General features: G+C 33.8%; 1 long non-coding RNA gene across 1 annotated transcript; it reads left to right on the top strand.

Annotated features, from left to right (window-relative positions):
* Window positions 1–37: 37 nt before the first annotated feature.
* LOC109366636 lies at window positions 38–7,945 on the top strand. The gene is made up of 3 exons (XR_002113073.1): window positions 38–509; window positions 5,271–5,407; window positions 7,860–7,945. It is a non-coding gene; the product is annotated as an uncharacterized LOC109366636 (long non-coding RNA).
* The last annotated feature ends 12,862 nt before the right edge of the window (window positions 7,946–20,807 follow it).

Raw genomic sequence — 20,807 nt, 5'->3', positions numbered from 1 at the left:
AGAAAACCACACTACCACAACCCTGAACAATTCTCAAATACATTTTAAAGTAAGAGCCAACAGACAGCTCTCTCTTAGAGGTATCTAAAGTTAAATGAGATTTAGTTCTCTTTACCAATAAACACTTCAGCTAAGAACATAGACTACACTTGTAACAATCTCACCTGCGTAAAGCAAGCAATTTTGCTGTTCCTACTCAAAGGTCACACGTTCTGTACCAATTTCACAGCAGTCTCCACGCCTTACCTTGACTCGTGGCCATCTCAGCAGGCTTTGTCTTGTTTTGCACGCTTTCCGTTGAGCTCAGGGAAGATTGCACGCGGTAAAAAGGCTTTCATTATGTAGTCACAAGGTCTGAGCACATGACGCAGTCACTGCATAACAAACAGCTGCCCTACAGCAAGAAGCAGCATCAGAAGAACAAGTCCATGAAGGCTCTGTTTCTAGAGAGCCCTTTCAGCAGCACTCATTCCTGTAGATCTACATAGGGTACAGTTAAGGCAAAGAAGGTGACTGAAAACAGGTCCTTTATAACTTTGCTTATGAAAAGAGGCAGGTGTGGTGGAGTGCTCTTTGAGTTCCCGACCAATGAGCAGAAGCTGTGGGTCTGTCCCACGTGAGGCTGGTCAGGGTAATTAAGATCAGTGAATGCACTCAGGGCCTGACTCTTAATTTTGCTTTGGGAAAACTGCTGTGCAACTTTTACATTTCACCTGGGAGCCAATGAAAAGAAAGCAGGCTGTGGCAACAAAGCACGAACAGAAAAAAAGGTTCTCTGTATTTCTCAAGAGCAAGGAATAAAGATATCTCTTGTAATTTTCTGTGTTTGCTAATAAGGAACTTTAGAGAAGTGATGATTTAACATAGTCTGAAAAATAAACATTAGCCTGAAAAATACTAATGCTTTCGACCTCCAGTCCCAAAAGTATATTAGACTTAGTTTTAAAGAAAAGCATGCGTATATTCTGAATTGTATTATTCACTGTAATTAATATTTTATTATTAATTCAAACTGGGTGCTAGGAAAAACTTTACTGCAAGAATGGTCAAACGCTTATATAGAATATACTAAACACTTATATAGAATAGACTTCCTAGAGACGTGGATCATTTCCAATGCCTGTTAAAGTTCAAGAGGAATTTGGGTAATGCCCTTAATATGATTTTAATTGTTAGCTCTGAAGCAATCCGACAGTCGGACTTGACATTTGTAGGTCCCTTCCAGACACACTATTCCATTCTAACTAAAGCTGTATCTGTTAACTGGAGAAGTAATAACTTCATTTTCCGTTTTGATTAAACTACCAATAAAAGCTTAGTTTCATACATATTTATACTTTTTTTTTTTAATTCTCACTGCAATTTTGCACATAATAATTAGTAATAGAATATTCTTTCTCAAAGTAGCATTATTTAAACGAATTTGTTGTAGAGCTTAATTCATATTAAGCTAACTGAAATAGAGGTTTCCTTTTCTAGCTTATTTTTCTAATTAAGTTTTTACTTAATCACTTTACTATATTTTTGTAACCAGCAATACATCTTTCTGTTACAGCTGCAAATTTATTTCTACTTTTTTCTAATGGCAATTAAAGAGGTTAATTATAATTTATGTGATCTTGTAAGGATGATTAGAATATAAAGTGCTAGGGCACATGTAGTAAGAGGAGGTGACCAGTGGTTTCCAAAGACTTTTTATATTCTTAAAATAACACTTAATATATTCATTCAGAAATGTGAAAGAATCATTTACAACAGTGGTAGGCCTGCATCTTATAGGAAGATACAGTGATAAGCCTTATAAAAGGGTGTGCTTTTGGTGCTTCTGACAGTATGTACTAAAAAAGAAGTACATTGATAGATAATTCACTGGTCAGATGAGCAGTCTGATCAGGTATCATATGGGAGTACATTCCCATACAAAGACTTCTTCATGTGCTGTGACATTTCTCAATCCTCATGGCATATTAGTGGAAGCTTTTGTAAACATGGGATGAAATCTGCAATTCTGTCAAGCCTTTAAACATAGTTGATGCTTGATCATCATATGCAGTCAATAGCACTCACACAAAAAGAAATCTAGATGTCTGCAGTTTAAGAAAATCTAGAGGTACAGAGAGGTCTGCAGAAATATTATTGAGTGTGTATGTGCACACAGAGAAGATCTCACTGATTCCCTGTGCAGCCAGTTAAATACAGGCTCAGACAGCAATCAGTGCTGTATGGAGCCTTACCAGAAATTTCATGCAGTGACATTCCTGAAGCAGTGACCTTTCTAACAAGCTAAATGCAAAAAAAAAAAACTGGCTATATGGAGAAATCCCTATTTTAGGAGTAAGAAAAACATACTGTAAACTTTCAGTAGAAAAGTAAGATGAAAAATGCCAGGAAATGCAAATATGATAAACTTAAGCAAAACAGAGCATTTAGACTTTATGTTCAGATGAAATGTAAATATATAGAGTGAATCGTATTTGATGTGAACTTCTTCATAGGTCTGACCCTGCAGGGCTGCTAGTAATCCACCTTTACTACTTGCATGCCTATGGACCGAAAATTTAAATGGCCAGTTCTTAATTTAACTACAATTCCCACACTGTATGAACTTTAAGTTCCAGTTCCCCCAGCTGTGTAATTAGAAGAAAATCTTTACTTCATTTTAGAAGTTGCTACCTCTCACATCTTTGAAGAAGGGAAGGAGAAATTTAATTCAAATGTGCCATAAAACTTTTGAGGACAGAAGACAAATAAATGTAATTTGTTTGAAAATCATTATATTTAAGTCACTTACTATTTTTGCCTGTGCCATACCAGTTTATGAGCTTTGTGTACTCCATAGGAAATTTTCATCTGTACTCTGAAGAGCTTTGAAATAGATACAGACTATAAGCACAGAAGTATCCGTATCTCACAAACCTAGTGTAAATACAGTGTACACTCTTCTTGCACCTTCTTCTCTCCTTAACAAGAACAATTACCTGTATATTAAAGATTGCAGTTCAGAAGAAAAAACACAAAACTCACCCTCTTCCACAAAGCTATCTTTTGTTTCCTTCTTTTCAGTCATGTAGAATTTTAAAAACTAGTATTCAATTTATGATTTCTGCCTATGTCAGGGAAAAAATACTTCATTGATCAGAATCAGAAAATTCATATAAATGTATATATGTGCTCATATAAACTGTTTTTTTTGTTTGTTTGTTTGTTTGTTTTGTCATCAGGCAATAAAATTTGGTTTATAACCTGCTATTTCTGTATGTCCTGAAACCATGGACTATTTTTTACAACAAAATTAAAAATAGACTTGACTTTGTCTTCTCTTTTCACCTTCAACATGCTATTTTAGTGAAGGGAACAGTACATTTAAGAGAAAGACACAGCCTATTCTGATTGCCCTTGCTATAAGCTGTCTCATCAAAGAGAAGCTGAGTTTACTCACTTAGCTTTAATTATAATGCTCAAATGAAAAATCTTAATAAGAATATTTGATTTTTTTCCTAATTTGTTTCCTAAAGCCAAGAAGTCGGTCTTCTTTAGCAGAATGAATATATACTAGAGAAGCATTAGTGGATTTGTTATCAATTGTTACTAGTTTTATTGTTATTTCTTTCTTCCATCCAATCCCAAAGGGCTTTGATTAAGAGGATCATGGGAAAAATATTTAATACTTATTTAATATTTAATATTTAATAAAAACAACCTTCTTAGTGGGTATTTGCCTGCTAGATAATAATAAGAAATTTATTAAATTTTGGTATCTTAAAAGTGGGATTTGCTACAGTGAATTGCATTATGGAAATCTATAACAGATCTTATTCTTGGGCAGTTTTAGCATCTGCCATTAATCCTGTTTTATTTTGTTTCAACTTTATCTTCCCTGACTTTGACATGGTGAGAGTTTACACTGCACACTGAAGACACTTATTTTGAATTTACTCCAGTATTTTTAGTGCTGAGCACAGTGCTAGTAATTCACTGTTAATACCCCCAGTCTTCACTGCGGACATTGATATTGGGCACTTTTCCAACAAACAGATGCTCTTGTAACTCAAAAATTCAGAAGTATTGAATCCATTCCAAATGAAAATTAAGATCTTCAAATGAAAATGTTAAGAAATAAATCCAGACCATTTGCAATAATTACTTTCATTTAATTGCTGCATGAAAGCTACAGTTTTCAACAAGATCCCTGAATCCTTTTCTTACAGATGTTGTATGTGTGGACCTGAGTTTTGTAGCATAAAATTGAAAGTTTATTCCGGTTGAAATAATCTTAGCCTTTTATACTGCAGTGCCTCAAGTAGACAGATCTGCAAACCTTCCAGGCAGACATGAGTGGTAGACATAGATCTAAAACAAATGATGTTAAATCAGTCATGAATTTGTTGAATCCTTACTACAAAAACCTCAAATACTTTACCTGCACTGAGTTCTATCACAATTCCAGTATTATTACTTGTAGATATATTTTGGACATTGCTTTAAAAGTCATTGGAACAAAGTTTAATTTATTCAGTCTTTAGTCAAGGGTTTGCTATTTTTATTTCTTCTCACTGTGTTTGTTTCAACCTACAATGAAGGTGTTCTTCACAACCCTTAGAGAACTTCTGAGGTGTTTCATGCAAGTTTTTAACTTAACATTTTAAGCACTTGTCTGTATAGGCAAGATGAGCTAACACAGGTAAGTCAACATCTGAGCTAATGAATGCTGTGTCAAGTCTCACATGTGAAGTCCTACAAAATTTTAAATTAATCTCAAAATTATGTAGTGGCAATAGGCACAGCCTGTAAATTAAAGCTATCTCACATCTAGCCTGGTTGGTGCCCAGAGAAGAAATTTCTGTCTGTCATTGCTGTTTGGAACTGCACATGGCAGCAAAGGAATGACGCAATGCATTGACAACTGTGATACTCGTATCATAACTATGAATGATAGCTGCATTTACAAGATGAACTGAAAGACTGTCAGTTCTTCAGAACACCTAAATGCACAAATAGGCAATTCTTTTTGTTAGGGCATATTCTGAGAATCTGCTAGCCTGATGTACATCAAAGTCTGAAAAGCATTAATCTGTTCACCTTATAACCTAGGTGTGGAGAAAAAGGCATTGGACAGGTCCAGACTCTATTAAGTCACAGATCGAAGTCCTAGACAGCTAACCAGATGACCTATTCTTCATCATTTCCTAACTCTCTAACGTGTCTAAAATGAATAATTGCCTTCATGTTCTGACAGAAATTCTCCATTCACCTAAATCTTCTCTTCTCAGATCTTCCATTTCCTCAGTGCTGTAACTGCAAGTAACTGCCAAAGGATACCACTACAGCCATTGTTGTTGCATGCTCCATCCTTTTCAGTGCTTGCCATCCATCCAGGGAGAAATGAGAAGAAACAAGATAAGGACTGGTGCCTGTATTTTCCTGTCAGAATTCTACTTAGTATAAAGGCTTTCTAACCTGTTTTTATTTGTTTGTTTTTTTTGGGGTGGGGGATGTTTTGTCCTTCCCATTGACAGCAGATAGTGGATGATTGAAATGAATTTTCATACTGTAATTAGGAAACCAATTTCAGCATGATATTCTGATTCTCAAGATCTGCTTCCATTTTTTTTTTTTTTTTTTTATGTTTTTTTTTAAGTCCTATTTGTCTTCCATACTCTCTGACAGAAAATTGTATTTAGTATATCCAAAGACATATGCAGTTGACCATGACCAACAGCCAAACATGCACACTAATTTGCTCCTCCCACTACTGCCGAACAAAATGGAAAGAATAAGGCAAAACATGGGAAATCTTGTGGGTATAGAAAGATAGGAGAGAAACAAACAAACAAACAAACAAACAAACAAAAACCCTAGGGAACTTGCTTACCAACTCCTACAAATATACTTGCATCCACACATTCTTAAAGCAACCTTAGAAGCTAATACCCCATGCATATTCTTCCTCTGCCTCAGCTTTTATTAGTGAGTTTGATATTAGATGTTATGGAATAACCTTTGGTCGATTCAGTTCACTTGCCTTGGGTGTGTCCCCTCCTAGGTTTTTCCCCACCCCAAACCTACTCAATGGGGGCACACAGTAGAAAGAAGAGAAAGCCCTGGTGTTGTGTAGGCGCTGTTCAGCAGCAATCAAAACACAGGTGTGTTATGAAGCACTGTTTTAACCACAAATCCAAACCACAGCACCACATGGGCTGCTATGAACAAAGTTAACTCAAACCCAACAAGATCCTGTACAGTTACTAAGAATGTCCAGCAAATGTATCTTGTGAATACTCATTCATTGGAATTTGTTAGTTTTACTATAAATGCTTGCATACTTACGATTTTCTAGCATATATCATGTGATGTCATTAACCCTAAATTGAGAATTTAACAGATTGGGAATTTTAGTTTTCTTTTTTTTGTATTAAGTTTTTACAGTCTTTGTCACTGGTTCCTTCCTAATTGCACCTGTGTAGGCTAAGAGAAGCCAGACATTATCCACTGAGTACTTTTCAGTTTTTACAGTATTCAAAATTCATCATATAAAGCATTCCAGTACAGTACAAAGAATAACATGGTAGCTAATAGCTGACATTGTCAGATAGAAGCATAAGAAATCACTTGACTCCTATCTCTTCAAATGGGGTTTCACAGATCATTTTGCAGCTCCATGTTTCAAAACTTACCATCAAGTCAGCAAGTGGCAGGCAGTGCCTGTGAAACCAAGCTCCATTCAGATAAAACTGAATGAAAACTGGAAGAAATGATCACTTACCAATAGATGGTGTTTTGTTTGGTTATTTGCTGTCAGTTGTACCATAATGGAAGCAGAGGGAAAAGTCAATAATCTATAATTATCAATGGAATGTTTTGCTTGGTTTTATCTATCCAATTTCCAAAACTGTTAAAGAATGCTTAGCTAAAATTAAGGGAACAACTTCTGAGACAATGAATAGCAAGGCATGCATTTCTTGTTTCTTTTTTAGTAAAATGAGCTATGTTCCAAAAATTCCTCTTTATTCTCGTCTGTTCATACTCACCCTAGTTATACCAGGGGTGGATTTTTTTCCCCAGTCTTCTAACTACGTACACATGTTTTCCACAAGCATATAAAAAGTAATAATGTATGAAATTTTATACCAAAACATAGAGGTTGTTTTTTTTTTTAATAAGATATCCTCTATCAATTCAGTTCATAGGAAATTACATTAGCAGAAATTCAGGTAGACAGAGAATAATTTTTTGTTCCTTACACTAAACAATGTCTCATGCTTATTTTAATAGTCTGTTGTCTCAAACACATAAATCCTGACTTATTAGTGTTCACAGTTTCTGTACAATAAAAATGTCCTAACAAGATTTACACTGTTTTAGAAAGAGTGTTTCTCCATAGACATATTTTCATTTCATGCAAGTGTGATTCCTGTACTCATCGCCCTGAAAACTCTGTTACCATAATATAATGTCTTATTAATCCACAATAGTAAACTAGCCAAAATAGACCTGTACCATGTTATTCCTAGAATTTTTATTCTGCTACCTCATAAATTCTAGCAATTCATATTACAACTTAGTAAAGAATAGAATCTCTCTAAAGTCTAGATTGGCAACTAAATTATGGCTAGTTCAAGAGAATTAGAAATGTAATTAAGCTAGGAAAATAGTTAAAATTAAGGTGGCTAAGAAGTGTTGCCAGGATGACCAGGTTATTAAAAATCTCTATGAAGAAAACTTAAGCTATTGTGTTATCAATTCTAACCTTAAGAATCTAACCTAACCTTCTTGCCTTAAGAACGAGCAAGTGCAAAATTGAATATTCTACTAAAATTCATGTGCAAAACCCTATCAAATCCTTTTTTTTTTTCTTTTAGTTGGCATCTAGAGGAGAAGTCTGCATGCTCTCTGCATATCAGCATGAAAAGATTCTGAAGTTGGTTGGGTCTGTTTGAAATAAAATGTCATGTAAAAATATGAATGTAAAATGATTATGGAGTAGAGAATCACTTGCTTTTAAGATAATTTGCCATTGTTTTCAATATCTCCAAGAAACTGTCAGCTGGGTAGATCAGTTACGTAGCTTTATTGAAATTAAATTTTGTTTAGATCCTGCTTCCTGACTTGAAGGATTTTATAGGCACTTTTATAATTAGTGAGAGCATGCAAAAGACAAAGTAATAAATAAATGAGATGCTGTCATATGAAGAATCAAAACAAGTAATGCTTACTTTGTTCTCTACTAGGTTTTATTATACGCTCTGTGTCTTTGTTTTCACATAAACCTACTCAAGAAAAATATACCAAAGAACAAATGAAGAACTTAGGGTTTTTTGTATTTTGTTTTGTGGGGGGCTGTGTTGTGACCTATCATAACTTTATTCTTTTAACTCCTGTTCTAAATACAGACATAAAAAATAGCTAAGAGGCAGTAGATATCCAAGCTAAAATTAGATTAGTTTAAATAAACTGCTTTCAAAAAATAGTTAAAGTTTACCTGTCCTAAATTTATCCATAATAGCATGTTTTCTTTCCTTAGAGTGGCCTAAGGGAAAAATAAAGACATGTTTTAAAATCCTTGAGTAACATATCCAGTTACGTAATTAAGATTTTGCTTCCCTAAGGACCATAGTTCATGCTGCTAAGTTCTGGCACTGATGTGCAATATTAAATTACTATATTAATCATTATTACATCAACTACATCATCCACTACAAAAACATGACCAAAAAAAATCAAGAAAAATACTCATAATGCACTTATTTTCCATAGAATTTATATCACATAATTGGTGTCCTCTTCTTCAGCTCACCTCAAGACTTTGTATAGAAATACATCATCATATCTAAATTAGAGCTGTTTAGTGAAAAGTTACTATTGTGCCTTTTAAGCAAAACAGCCATATTTTCCACTTTTTCAGTTAAATAAGCAGGTTTATTCTCAAAGCAAGCCTGCATCATGTTATACAACATAAACAAACAAAACAACAACAAAAAAATATGGAGAGTATTTTAAAAAGTCTTCTCTGTAATTAAAGTTACAGTTTAAATCTAAGGAATGATGGAAAAGTAGTAGTTAAGGTTTAGAAATGTATTCAAAGACTTTTTTGCCTGTCTTCATTGATAAGTGTTTCAGCCACACTTCCCATGTTACAGAAGGCAAAGACAAGTACTAGGAAAATGAACAACCACCCAGTGTAGAAGAAGTTCAATTCAAGGCCATCTAAGGAAGACAAAGGTGCCCAAGACCATAGAGTCTGATAAGATGCATCCAAGGATTCTGAAAGAACTGACAGATAACATTGCTTAGCCACCATCCATCATATTTGAGAAGTCATGGCAGCCCAGTGAAGTTCCCACTGACTGAAAAGTGAAAACATAAGCCCCATTTTTACTAAGGGAAAAAGGAAGATCCAGGGAACTACAAGTCACTGAAGAGAAAAAATGAAAAATTAAAAAGTCAAAATAAAGCCCTCAAATAATAAATAAAAGACTGTTCCCCTAATATTATATCCTAAGAAAGCAGGTAGAAAGAAATGCAGAATATATTAAAAGTAAAAAGTACTATAATGCTGTGAGCATTTTTTTTTTTTTTTTGTAAAATACTGAAGGCCAAACTACATCTTCAGACCCCATACAGACTTCTAGCAGCACTAAATTTCACTGAAGTGATCACAAATCAGGGTTTGAATCCCATACTATATTACAATTAAATTTTGCTGAAAGCATCTTCACATTATCTTATCACCATGGTGGGTTCATATTAAATTCAGCATTTACTTTATTGGGAAAAATGCATTCTTTGCCTTTGAATTGAGAAAATATTGTTTATTTCAGTTGCAGATGCTGCAAATATAAAAATCTCTCAAAATATTTTATCAGTTTCTAAGTGTCCAGGAGAACATTAATATATACCATATTTCATTTTAGAAAAGTGTGCACTGGTGACACGAAAGGTGCTATTCTCAACTAATATTTAATAGCAAATCTTACTTGATTTCAGGTAAACTTTTAGGTAAAAGAAGTTCCATAAGAATTCTGAACATGAATTCTGTTTTGTATGTTTGTTCAGAAAGGTCATCAGAACATAAGTATTTGCAAAGCACAGCTTCAATACAAAAATTATGTATTTTAATACCACTTAATATTTATCATCAAAAGCAATAATGAATTATCATAATGTTTCCAAGAAAAAAAAAAAAAAAACCTTAAATGAGAGAAGATTCACAATTAGACCTCTTTTGTATTTTGGAGGGAGACATAAGACTCTTAAAAACAGTACTAAAGAGTTGAGACCTGAGTAGAATAATCTTAGATGTTTTTTCTTACAGACACATTTGTTATACTTGGATCATGCCATGCAAAATTTAAGGTCATCTAATGTTGTGAATTTATTTTAAGCTGGCAATAAAAAAAATCATTTTTTGTCAGGATTAGTATTTACATAGAATAGACAAGCAAAAAAAGGTAAGATAAAAAAAAGTCTCTGCAAGGAAAATGAGCTCAGAAGATCGAGATAGAGTTCTCTTGACTTTTTTTACCTTGCCCTAAAGGATTAAATATGTGAGAAAAATTAATTGGTTAGAATTTAAATAGGCCATACTATTCTAATTGCCTGCTCCAAAAATGTGCCCTTTCACTAATGGCTTTGTATTTGCTTTATCTGAGTGTATTTAGACCATCTAATAAAGGAAACAGCAGTGTCACTATAAAGGAGAAATCTTAAAAAATATAAATGCATAGGAATGAGCAAGCACTAATGAAACCTGCTTCAGGGTTAACTAAAGTACACAAATGACAAGTGAAGCTACTCTACATCTCTAATTAAATTTTTAAATCGACTAGTCTTAATATATTGGCCAATCCCCTAAGATTTTAAAGTCACCTTCTAACTCTAACTGTGAGGGATCATTTACGTTGTTTCTTTCCCTATATTTAGAGCATGATAAATTATTCAACTCATACTGACCACAAAATGTAAAGGTGATTAAAATCTGGGAAACTGTAGATACACTGCAATGGAATTGCAGTGTAGTAGAGTATTTATTTAGCAATTTTAAAAAATAAAGAAATAAACAATAAACAACAAAAAAAGAAAAAACAAGTAAATTGGTGGAATTGTCATTAAAGCATAGATTAGTACCCTATTTACTGCTTACATTAAGAAGTTTTTTTTCATAAAAAAGTACACATCTTGAAACCTCTACTGCCATCCCACCAGCATCCACCTGGATGTTGTGGGCCAACATAATAAAATAGGAGGCATTCGTTTTGGAGCACTTTTATATGTTATCAGACACTTTGAATAATGCTGTAGAAACACAGCATAAAGCCAATTCCACTTTGATGTAACTGAATTTTTAACATTGTTTCTAGCCTTTTTTCCTCCTGTAGTATGCCTTCACCCATTCTGAATTTTATAGCATGAAAGAAGCAGAAATATGTTATCTGCCAACATAATTTGAGAGATTACACCATAATCTAATTTTTACATTAGACACTGACTGATACAAATTGTGTAGATTCTGGTCATAGCTGTAGAGTGGATTTAATTTCACTTTATCTTGATAACTAGTAAAACAGAAGCAAAATTAGATCCTCCATCAACTTGGTCCAAGAAAAATTCTGCAGTGCTTCAATAGTTCCTTAAATCTGACAGTGCTAATTTATCTACTGATCAATTTACCAAGGAAATAAATGGAGAAGAAGTAGAGAAAAAATTTTCCTCAAGGGCAACGTGTTAAGGCAATAATAAATAAAAGTAATACAGCCTCATCTTAACAATGATTCTGCATATAGGTACCCAACAGAAAGATAACTGTGCACTATATGAATTTATATCACTGTCCTGGAATATTTCAATCAATTTTGTTTGCAAATTAAATTTTAAGCAAAAAAAATGCAGATAGATACTGATGTTAAATGACAAATATTTTTCCTACGAATTAAAACAGTTATTTTTAGGGTTTTCATGATGTTGACATATAAATAGTTAACTAGGAAAAGATGTTAAGAGAATTACTGTAGGATGAAAGAAGACTGTTGCAAGCTGCATTAAGTTTCACAGATATTAAAACAGGTACATTTTTCAAGAACAGTATATCTCCCTAAAAGTACAATTTTTGTAATACTTAGAAGGACCTTAATACCAATGATGTTCTGTTCTGAAAATTAAATGATTGACATAAAAGTTAATTCCTGTCTACAGAGGGTAAAACTGGTAGAGACCTCAAACATAATCAGTTCATTCATTTGAAAACAATTGGTTTCAACTACAGCTAAATATTGGAATAGGCCCCCTTTCTCCATAAAGCTATTTATCCCATCAGTCTAATAATAGAAGAGTTCTGGCAGATTCAAGTGATTCTTTTTCCTCATCAACCCACTGGCGATAGGAAGCGCATACGACAGGGGCAATTATCTGCCTGTAGATGCTTTTAACCCCAATGGTATTTCTTTCGATTTACATTAACGCGACATCTGTGGTAGGTCAAACTGGATCATGTTCCATCATATGAGGAGTTGTTAGCCCACATATCCTGCCACATCTGTTATAAAAGTTAAGTGCTTTCTATTCCAAGCAATATTTGAAGAAAACTCAGTCAACAACAAGGTTAAAAAAAGCTAAAGATTTTCTACCATCAACAAGAGAAAGGATATGAAAGACAGAAAAACTTGAAGTTTGGAAACTCGAATACTTATTTAAAGAATGTAGAGTTTTAATATTTTGATTCTACTTCATTTACAACCTTCCGTATTTTGAAAATAATATTTTTAATTAGAGTAAGCAAAGTGAAAGTCTTTCTCCTGGAGCATGTACAACTGTTTTACTACTTTCATAAAAAGAGATCCCAAGGAATTGTTGGGCGACGAGTTTTATCATTAGGTTCATACACATTATTTTCATTTACTTAAATAAACATAATTTATCTCTCAAGATGAAATTCAATTGTGATAACTGAATGAAAAATCAAATAGCATAAGTCAGCACATTATTTAATTTTCAAGCATCTTATTATTGCCATGTCTTTATCATTGACCATCTTTTTTTAAATGATTATTATACTTTGTCAGCAAAAGAAAATGTTTGAGAAAAATGTTGTCATATGTGTTTGGTCAGAAGATTGTGTTTATGGACTGAAAACTATAAACCTGACATTACTCTGCCTTATTATTTTAAAATTGAAATTTCTTCTTTTTGCATATTTGTATTTCATTTTGCGTTATGATATCAAGGAGTGCAAGTAGTTGGATAATTGGGCACAGTTAACCAAGAATGCAGCCACAGACTGCTTCTTAGGACTGACATTATCAGTGCTACACAGAAATTCATTTTAGTATGAAAAGTATCCAAGCAGATGAAAGGAATACTAACAGCTAACATGTTAATCAGATCAAGATGTCATATATGTGTATAGTCATATACACAGATATAATTCCTTCATGGGTCCTCCACAGAATTTTACTGTCATGTCAGTATTGCATAGACCTCATATTGACTGCATTTGTATGCTCTCTTTTCCTCTCATCCAGGATAATGTGTTGTCTACAGCTGTAACATCATAACAAAACTAAAGGAAATATATTCCTTGTGCAATTACTCATTATTAGTGCAGACAGCTTTGAAGGTGAAAACAAGTTGGCACTGGACTTTTATATTTTTAACAAGACTGTCATTCAGAAATTTAGTTCCTAAAACTATAAAGCACGGTGGAATTGTCCTGGCTGACTTCCTTGCTCCCATCTTTCCTTCTGATATGCTAATGTAAAAAAATATAATTTTGGATATAAATCACATATCCTGCTGATACCATGCCAAAAGGTTAATGCTGGCTTCTAGTCAACTGAAGATGGAGGAAGGTTCCTTGGGCAGTCTCTGCCAACTTCAGCTGATGCAAAATAGAAATGGAGCAGAAGAATGTGGATTCACACACTCTGATTTATTACGTATCTGTCAGTGGAGATTCAGAAAGTAAAAAGCCCAGAAAGTTCAGTGCAGATGGAAAAACACTTTATCAGTCCTAAATGGTACAATCAGGATATAGTTGAGGTTGATGGGGTCTCTGGAGACCATATGGTACAACCCTCTAGTTCAAAGTAAGGTCAACTAGAATAGGTGTCATGCACTGCACCAAACACTGTGTGTTGGACACTCCTGTTAGCTGCACTTAATACATATAGGAAGCTACAACTGGTAATCTTTTGTTTAAAAATAAGCATTATCAGTTTAACCTTTAGTGAAAGCTGTCTTCTGGTTTCCCAGAGAAACTGTGGATGCCCCATCCCCAGAGGCATTCAAGTTTGGGTTGGATGACACCCTGCGCAGTCTGGTCCAGTGAGTGGTAACCTTGCCCATGGCAGACAGTTGGAATTAGATGATATTTTAGGTCCTTCCAAGCCAAGCCATTCATTGATTTTATAATTTCAGGTAAAAAACAACCCATGCTTATAAAACCTTTTGAGATCTATACAAAAGATAGAAATTGAAGGAAACAGGATGATGAATTTACTAAGCCCATAATGAATGTATATACTATATATTACAGTACATTTATTTGGATTTTGTTTTCCAGAACAGATATAATTCCAGACCTGTAGTTGCAAGCTCAAAAATGCATTTAGAAATTGTTTCAAGCTATACACTATTGGGCTATTTTCCCTCAACATGTGATCCTATGATTTTAATTAAGCAAGAACAGCTTTACTGTGATTATTGTTCACATGCTGTTTGATTACTGTTAGCAAAGTTAATTCATATAGGGTTTCATTGCTAGGATTCAGCAAATATAATGGTCTTTCAGATACTTGTAATTTTATGGAGGAAAAAATCGGGGAAAATGGTAAAAAGTAAAATTTTCAAAAAATGTCAACACAGTTATATGTTGTTAAACTGAAAATTATACAGCTGGAAGAGGTTGGGGAGGTTTATCATTAATTACAAAAGACTTAAATAGAAAAAGAGACATAAAGATATAAGAACAAGAAACTAGTTTTCAAAATAAGAATCATTAGGAGAACTATCATAGAGATAACCTATCAGATATTATTAAATACAAATACTGCCTCTGATTTAACTTGTCTTTGAGCTGCAGACTTCTGGAGGCTAGCACAGGATACCACAGAGTAGCTTTCTCAAATTATCTGTGTAATGTCAATGGGAACAGCTTAACAGACTAGGTGAGCCTTTATATCTAGTGCAACTGTGCTTATGTTAAGAAAGGTGAGAATGCATTATGTAAGTTAACAACCACAGGGTCATTTTGTACTTGAAAATTGCTTGTATAAAAAGCATTTGTACTGAAAAGGATCCCTAGACACTTTTCATAGGAACTTACAACAGATGATATGTTTCGGTTTTATGTTTGGTGCAAACTACTCATTATAGTAGGCAAGAGAATTATGTGATAGCTTCCATAAATAAAGTGAATGAAGACAGGGATTTTTCTTTTTTTTTTTCTCCAAAGTCTCATTTGGTTTGGAAAAAGTGTAATTTTGCCTTTTCAGTGAGGAAAATGAAAAATTCAAACATTGGCATTCACTAGTTTTATAAAAATCTTAATGATTATGATATTTTTTAACACAGAAATGTTCTTATCTTTAGGTCTTGCCTAAGGAAAATATAAATGCAGGAAAGAAACTGTATTATTTTCTAACATTACTAACATTATTTCCTAATAGGAAAAATAATGGAATAGAGCATAATGTTTAAAATTAGTTTACTGAATCGTTATGAAATAAAAACAGGCAGGACAGCTTTTCCCAACAAAATATATCTCTGGGCTGCGTCTGACTCAAGTTCCCCTAATTAAGCCTGATCTTGATCCCCACCTGTAAGTTGTTATCCTTTCCCACAGCTCTGGCCCATTTCTGTCCCCATAGATTCCCTAATGATCACTGGACCCAATCCTAACCCTGACCCTCAGATTCTCAGTTGGACCCGGTTACTACTGTCAGGTCTATCCTACTCCCTAGCTGGGGCAGTGGGACAGATTCTAGCTGCTCAGAGTCTGAGCTGCTGACAAATAATTCTGTACATTTTTTCAGGAAACATAATTTGTGTGACTCTAGTATGAAAAAAAAAAAAAAGCCTGCTTCTATGATATCAAACTTTCTTTAACCAAAGCCCTCTAAAATATGTCATTTTAACAAGAATTTGCCAATTGTTTGTATGCTTACATGCATGAAAAAGAACATTGTTTTGGGAGAAGAATCTAAATTCTGTTGGTAGAGCAACACCTGGCTAGCACAGATGCCCCAGTAAAAGGATATAACACAGTGCTTAAGAACTGAATAGAAGCTTTTGTTTTCTTTAGATTTAGAAAGAGAGGGGAAGAGATCTAGGACTCAGGAAGATCCTTTAGATAAAAGTGTGCTCAAAGGCCAAATTGCAGAACAGAAAACAGTGCTATAACTGACTCAAGTAGCATGAAAATATGAAACTCTCTCAGAAATCTATATACTCTTTTAGACCCAACCAACTTCACCAAAAATATAAACACTGACACTGGAGAAGAATGAAGAATCACCTTAATGAAAGATGCCTCTTCTATTGTTAGTATGAGTAAAACCGTTTCAGAATTAAGGGTGAATCCCATGTCAGCTGTCAACAAAAGTAATGATTTTGGAAATATTATATTTTGTTACTCAGTTGCTAATCTTTCCCAACATTGTTACCCGTGAAATGAAACAAACATAAGGGAAAATATTATTTTATCATTTAAAACCGAAAAAAGTTTCAAGAAGAATCACTTCAATTTGCAAAACCTTTTAATTTTTGAATATAAAGAAATAGACTATCACTTAGTAAGTGGATTACAAAAGGTGCCTTAATTTCATGTTTTGTTTCTCTAGGTCTGAGCTGTGGAGATTAGGTTCTATAATAATGAAAACAGTAAGTTGACCAGTCACGAAAACTCAGATCACTTCAGCTGCAAGACACCACCCATATTGCAAAGATGCATTGTTGTTGCAAAAAAAAATCACTTTGAGGAAAGAACAAAAAAATTAATTATTTCCTTAGGTTGAGCTCATGAATTCAGAATAACCAAAAAGGTGACTGCATCATTTACAATATGTTTTTAAACTCCTACAGCACAGCAGCATGTAATGTGAATAAGTACAATCATTACTTGCCTAAAAGTTGACTCCTGCACTGCTTTTCGCTGACTTGAAAATATTTAACTTGCTAGGCAAGTACCTGCAGCACTGTGAAGATGCAACCTCCCAGACTGCAATCAAAATTCATTTTTGACCTGGCATGGTCCCCTCCCTGATGAGAACTGGCATGAGAATTTCTCTGAAGCTTCAAGTTCAACTCTCTGAAGATCTTATTCCTCAGATCCACACCGAGGCATCAGTGGTGAACATCTTATATTGCTACAATCACATAGAACAATTCTGTGCTAACTGTTCCTCACTTGAAACATGAACAGAAAATGCAACATGTCAGCATCTTGAATGTAAGAGGTGCTCTCCAGGGAGTCCTCGTACCTTCTGAAGAACTGCCAACACTCACAGGCTGCTGAGATTACAAATATAAGAAGTAAAATTTAACTTTATTTTACTGAGATACTACATGCTATTGTACTAAGGGGGAAAAAGCTATTTAAATTTAGTAAGTCTGAGTGTTGATCTTCGCAAACTGGAACCTCAATATAATCAACAAATTAAACAAATCTCTAGATGCTTTTGAAAACATCCTGTCAATACAATTGTCTTAAAATGTTTTCATTATATTCTCAACATAGCTATGAAAATAGTAATCACTTAATCTATGTTTTTGTGCAGTTAGATCTAATTCTGTGTTACTCCTAATTCTCATTAATACAATGATTAGTATGTCATGATACATAAGAATGTTTTCTCATCTCCTGTTCATTGTCATTTATGACATTTCCCCTTCATTTTTTCACATTTATTATTCTCTTTATTTTTATTTCCCTGTTGTTTCTTCATAACACTAACAGTTTGGTACTTCACAATGAAAGAGATAAGTGAGTTTGCCTCTTAGGCAAAATCACTGATATATCCTGGTTCATCAGTTTTTCTCACAAGCTTTAGAGTTCTGAAGAAAGTATGAGGAGTTTCTTGGATCTTTACAGATAGTCAGGGGATGTTTCACTTAACATTTTTTTTTAGGTACCACTTATCACAAATATTAGAATACAAAACCTTCACACAAGCTTTTGCTAAAGCTATCACAGTATTAAACTTGATTGAATTGTTACACTGTATTAAATTATTTTTCTTTAAAATTTCCTACTTGTGAGCACAAATTTTCCAAATAACACCTCTGCTTAATCTACACTGACAAATCAGTTTATCTTCGAATTAGATACTGTCATTTCAAATCTCAATAGCTTTTTGTTATGTGTAAATTGTTAAATTTTGTTATTTTCAAAATACAGTAGGCAAAATCTGTATTTCAACTGGCTACTGCAAAACTTTTTTTTTTAGTCTGTTGTCCTGATTATATCCACTACAGAAAAGAGGCAGAATGTCTATCTAAAAATAATAATAATAATAATAAAAATCCTGTTTTACTCAAAGATCAGTGTAACGTCTCCACACTGATCAAACCACGAGTAGGTTCTGAACTTGTTTTATATAGCTACAAACTTATTAAATACATTTGAGTTTTGATGGAAGAACCACATGTTCATGGATAAAAAAAAAGGATCTTTGCTTACTTGTCACATATGAAGTCCAAACAAGAGGTTTCTGTTATGAGGAGTCAGTGCTACATGAAGCTCTGGGAGACCTGATGTAAAACCCGTATCATATTGTCTTGAAGCAAGAGAGAATATGAAATCACTGTGGAGACAGTCAAGAGAAAAAGTGAACTAGCCTAGAAGATAGCATATACATGTCAACTATGTACAGCTATTCTCAAATTAAATGGATATGGTAAGATATCATTTATGAAGGACAGTGGGCAGGATAGTGTTAAAGTATAAGATAATAAAATAAAACTAGCACTGGATTCATCTTTATTTTAAAATGAAGAAAGGTTCAAGACTATCCTGAGAGAAAGGCCAGAGAAGATTGATAGTACAGAAACAGAGAATAGAGGAAAGGACATAAATGAAGTAAATGATGAACGGAGTAAAAGTAGTAATGAAGAAGATCAAGTGAGAGAAGGCATAAGATTCCAGGGAAAGGGAACATGAAGGAAAAGCAAGTGGAAAACATCTATGTCAATACTGAAGAATTAAAAAAATTATATAATAAAAAGATAGAAATGACAAGGAAAGGTGTTACTGCTATAATTCTTTGTTCTCTTTCAGAAAGGCTTGTCTGTTCCTTTTTGCCACCTCAATATTGTGAGCACTGTCTTCAGAAATCCACTTCACAATTTAGTTAGCAGTGTCTTATGTAGCATCACACTACATTTATGGCTGTACCATACTCATCATGGAGAGATACTTTAACTTTCAATTTTTGATTGCTTCTATTCTTTTTTATCTTTGTCTTCAAAGCAGGAGCTCAGATCAGATCAACAACTGTATTATATGTCCTTCTCTTCATGTTCTCACTATCACTAAATACTCATTGCTACCGAACTGTATCTTCAAATACCACCTCACACCTCAGAATTATGATCTGGGTGCATATGTTAGGGGAGACAACTGCAATTTAAAACATAGTGTGCATTTTAGAAAACCTGAATTCAATCTTTGCTCATATAGTCTTACACATTTTGGATGGGTAATGCATTTCCTGTCATTTATTACTAGGCTCTGTTGAAATGATAAGTCATATTTGGAATATATGATTTGGTAATTCAGTCTGAGGTACTAAATCTAGACACAGTGGTGCAAGAATTGAACACCATAGCAACAGCTTTATGTACCTGCAATTTTTCATCATCTGCTCTGCTGCACACTTTCACAAAATCAAGAATGCTGTTTTGGTGGTCACTTTGCCTGCTTCACTGCTGCATACTGGAAGATAAATTCTGGTGGCTGATTTTTATTACTGGGTATTTTTAGCTAACTATGTTGATTTAGCCCTAATAATTTATATGCTGTGTCAGATAGATAAACATATATATATATAAATATTTCCAGGTGTGTATTTCATTAAGCCTTTTTAATCAATTTTATTAAAGCATTAACTCACCATTTCAGCATGTTTAATTGGCCAAATAAGTTACAAACAGAATAAGAATAAAGTAATAGTTAAATGGAAAGTTGAATTAAAAAATCCGTACTCCTGATGGACAGATGGACACTGTAAGAGAACTTGGCAAATCATCTATGTCTAAAACTTCACATTTCAACACAGATTTTAAATCTTTCCTATTTTATCAATACTTTCCGATAAAAAGGAATAATCCAGTAAACCATCACTAGAATATGAGTGCCTGCTTTTTCGTTTCTTTTCTGCCTTATCAAATGACTGTTCTCAGATTCATCCCTTTTCCAAGACCATATTTTTTTCAAGCTACAGACAAAATGTGGGACTAGCCTACAGTGATGAGTTATGAATTTCAATCATTTAGTCCAATAGGTTACATATTTGGTTTCAGCTTTCTCTAACCCTGATTCCTAATTGAACTTCTGTAGCATGTATTTAAAGAATTCAACTATCCATTATTTGACTTCTAGAGGACAGTGGAAAATGGACATTGGAAAAATATGGACATTGTGTTGACTGCCATTTTTTGCCCTAACTTAATTGCACAATGCTCTGGATTTTGATGGGCCTTATCAGCTTGAATTAATGTGATTTTGCACAATATTTGACTTCAAGTTGTAAGTGCTGTTTCAAGCACTGAGAAATGGCGCTTGAACTGTTCTGTGTAAAATCAGCTCAAGTAATCCT

This window comes from Meleagris gallopavo, chromosome 3 (assembly GCF_000146605.3).
Source record: "Meleagris gallopavo isolate NT-WF06-2002-E0010 breed Aviagen turkey brand Nicholas breeding stock chromosome 3, Turkey_5.1, whole genome shotgun sequence".
NCBI classification, from domain to species: Eukaryota; Metazoa; Chordata; class Aves; order Galliformes; family Phasianidae; genus Meleagris; species Meleagris gallopavo.
Note: the sequence above shows the minus strand (reverse complement) of the source record. Positions and strands in the feature narration are given on the sequence as shown.